This window comes from Lygodium microphyllum, chromosome 16, assembly GCF_053477565.2.
Source record: "Lygodium microphyllum isolate KBCC chromosome 16, Lygodium_microphyllum_v1.1.10, whole genome shotgun sequence".
NCBI classification, from domain to species: Eukaryota; Viridiplantae; Streptophyta; class Polypodiopsida; order Schizaeales; family Lygodiaceae; genus Lygodium; species Lygodium microphyllum.
The window spans coordinates 2,105,001-2,108,850 of NC_141150.1; the positions used below are offsets into that span (position 1 = coordinate 2,105,001).

General features: G+C 49.6%; 1 pseudogene; it reads right to left on the reverse strand.

Annotated features, from left to right (window-relative positions):
* Positions 1-839: 839 nt before the first annotated feature.
* On the reverse strand, positions 840-2,328 carry LOC148022464 (18S ribosomal RNA; annotated as a pseudogene).
* Between the last annotated feature and the right edge of the window lie 1,522 nt (positions 2,329-3,850).

Consider the following 3,850-nt stretch of genomic DNA (forward strand, 5'->3'; position numbering starts at 1 on the left):
CCTTCTTGGTTGGAGGACCCCTCAAACCCGGGAATTGAAATTGATTGCTGCTTCTACAGACCCGTGAGTAAAGCAGAAGAGGCTCGGATAGTATGATCCTTCCGCCACCCCCCAATCAGAAGGGTGGTCCCGTAGTTCTTGGTCCGTGAATTGGCGTTCTCAGGTGCTCCTTCTTTCACATCTAAGCCGAAGTTGTTCAACCTGTGCTCAAGAGATAGTCATCCATACACTGATAAGGAATGTATAGATTCTCGAGGGGAGCCTTTGGGGGTAAGTGGTCCTCCCTGGATCGCCCGGATCCCACGGGTGAATAGAAAGTTGAATCCCCATAGGATTTCACCTGAATCGCCTTGTCCATCCTCCCAAAAAAGAATTTGATCCCAAAAGTCGAGACAGGAGGAGTACGCCATGCTAATGTTCCTTGGTAATAGAATTGGATTATACCCATCTTAGGGTCAGGCGCTGATGGGCACATCTAACTACCCATGTGTCTGAAAGTCTTCACAGCCCAAGCGCAACGACGCAATTATCAGGGGCGCGCTCTATCAACTGAGCTAATAGCCCATCATGCAGGCTCCCCTGGTCCATAAGGAGTGAGAGAGGCTTGCCATGCCGAAGCGGGGAGCCCATCCCCATCCCTCGGATTTCCCCGAGGAAGGATGGGATTCTTTTCAGTTTGTTTTGACTTGAGGGAACAAGCTCATGGATTAGGTCTTGTTTCACCTCTAAGACAGGAAAAGAAAAACCCGTCTAGGGGTGTGTAAACCACTTCTTCCAAGACTTGGAAGAGTGAGCAGAAAACCGAAGTGCCAAATAAGTATGAACTCTCCCTGAAAAGGAGGTGATCCAGCCGCACCGTCTAGTACGACTACCTTGTTACTACTTCACTCCAGTCACTAGCCCTGCCTTCGGCATCCCCCTCCTCGTGGTTGAGGTAACGACTTCGGGCATGGCCAACTCCCATAGTGTGATGGGCAGTGTGTACAAGGCCTGGGAACGGATTCACCGCCATATGGTTGACCGGCGATTACTAGCGATTCCAGCTTCATGCAGGCAAGTTGTAGCCTGCAATCCGAACTGAGGCCGAGTTTCTGAGGTTAGCTTGCCCTCACGGGGTCGCGACCCTCTATCCCGGCCATTGTAGCACGTGTGTCGCCCAGAGCGTGAGGGGCATGCTGACTTGACGTCATCCCCACCTTCCTCTGGCTTATCACCGGCAATCTGTTTAGGGTTCCAATTTGAGTAATGGCAACTAAACATGAGGGTTGCGCTCGTTGCGGGACTTAACCCAACTCCTTACGGCACGAGCTGACGACAGCCATGCACCACTTGTATCCATGTTCCCGAAGGCACTCCTTTTTTTCAAAAGGATTCGCAGTATGTCAAGCCCTGGTAAGGTTCTTCGCGTTGCATCGAATTAAACCACATGCTCCACCGCTTGTGCGGGCCCCCGTCAATTCCTTTGAGTTTCATTCTTGCGAACGTACTCCCCAGGCGGGATACTTAATGCGTTAGCTACAGCACTGCACGGGTCAATACGTACAACGGCTAGTATCCATCGTTTACGGCTAGGACTATTGGGATATCTAATCCCATTTGCTCCCCTAGCTTTCGTCTCTTAGTGTCAGTGTCGGCCCAAGAGAGTGCCTTCGCCTTTGGTGTTCCTTCCGATCTCTACGCATTTCACCGCTCCACCGGAAATTCCCTCTACCCCTACCATACTCCAGCTCAGTAGTTTCCACCACCTATCCAGGGTTAAGCCCTGGTATTTGACAGGGGACTTAAAGAGCCACTTACAGACGCTTTACGCCTAATCAGTCCGGATAACGCTTGCATCCTCTGTCTTACCGCGGCTGCTGGCACAGAGTTAGCCGATGCTTATTCTTCAAATACCGTCATTGCTTCTTCTCCGAGAAAAGGAGTTTACGACCCGTGGGCCTTCTACCTCCATGCGGCATTGCTCCGTTAGGCTTTCGCCCATTACGGAAGATTCCCCACTGCTGCCTCCCGTAGGAGTCTGGGCCGTGTCTCAGTCCTAGTGTGGCTGATCATCCTCTCAGACCAGCTACTGATCGTCGCCTTGGTGAGCCATTGCCCCACCAACTAGCTAATCAGACGCAAGCCCCTCCTCGGGCAGATTCCTCCCTTTTGCTCCTCAACTTATGGGGTATTAGCAGTCGTTTCCAGCTGTTGTCCCCCTCCCAAGGGCAGGTTCTTACGCGTTACTCACCCGTCTGCCACTGGAAACACCACGAGGATGCTCCCCATCCGACTTGCATGTGTTAGGCATGCCGCCAGCGTCCATCCTGAGCCAGGATCAAACTCTCCATAAGATTCGTAGTTGCATCACTTATAGCTTCTTATGCTCTTCTAGCTCTTCCTTCTGCAAAGGAGGAGGATTCAACATTGCCGTGGAGAAATCGGAAGAAGATCTTCTATTTTCAAGTGCCAAGATCAAGGTGAATCTTTTCGCTTCCTATTCTATTAGCTTGAGGTTCATCCCCAGTATATCTATCCCTACCAGTTCGTGTCAATACCACGAGCCTCTTTTAACCATTCCCTTATGAATCAAATTGAAGAGATGGAAGAAAAAGCTTGTATTCGGTTGAAACAGAATCTGTACTGAACGGATGACTTGGGGAACGAAGTAAAGATAAAGGGATTGTACCCCCCGTCCCATGCGAGTGGCAAAATTGGCGGGCTGATCTCGTTTCAGGTCCATGGAGGCCCACAATTTGGTAGCTAAGTCGACAAGCAAGCGACGCTGGTCTTCTTGTCGTAGATTCTTTTGATTAGAGATAGCCTTCTCAAGGGTTTGTGAAAGGAGGCGAAGGGAGACCAGAGCAGACTGGTCTAGGAAATACTTGAATATACCAAAACCACCTAGTCAAGTAGCAAAGAGTCCCATATGTCTCCTAATAAGAAAAAAAGGGTAAAAAAAGAAGAAAAAGGTGAGAAAAAGCCTACTCAAAGCATGTACGAGATACAAGGAGGAGGGAGGGAACAAAGAGTCAAAAAGAGAGAGACCGAGGGGTCGTGGCACTCTAGCTGGCCATGCCGATCCTGCCAATCCTGTCGATCCTGTTCATCTTTTCCTCGGATCTCACTTTTTTTGTGTTTTTTTGTTTGTGTTTTTTGGGTCTATTTCTTCCTCTCCAATTTCTTCCTCGCCAATAAGATAGGCAATCCCAAAAACTCCAGTCTCCAAGCCCTCAAAAAAGAGTTTAGGTTGTTGAGCGTGTCCTCTCTTGTCTCTTCTCGTGTAATAAAGAGCAGATCATCATTTTCTAGACTAATAGGTATCCCAGATCGATCGTTGAGTAGCTTTTCTACTAGAAACATGAGAAGGACAAGCTCGTGAGAAGCCAATGCTCGGGAGGTCATCAGATCCTCGTGATAACTACTCCTTTTCCTACCCGGGATTGAGGCCTCCTCCTCCTTTCCATAATAGGGGAGCCTTTGGGTAGGCCAATAACTCTTCTCTCTCTGCCCTATCAAAGTTTGAAAAAGGGATAGCTCTTGCAGAAGGGGTGGCACAATACCCGGCGCATGTCATCTCAAACTCCACCCCAGACAAATGCCCGCATGCTTCCTTGACTTTAGCTCGCAGGGTTCCCTCCCCTGTCAGGCTAGTTCCGTTTAAACCCGGATAAAGCAATAAAGGCTTAGGAATATCCTTTCCCCACTGGGAAAATACGTACTTCCAGAAGGAAGGAGAGTGGTAAGCTTCCCACGTATTAGGTGCCCGCGCCTTGCCCATAAGTCCAGCATAGATACTCGTGTGGCATGCAACCATAGCTAATTCCTCGAGAACCAGCTCTGGTGGCAGGGTAGTCTTCCCTAAAACCTC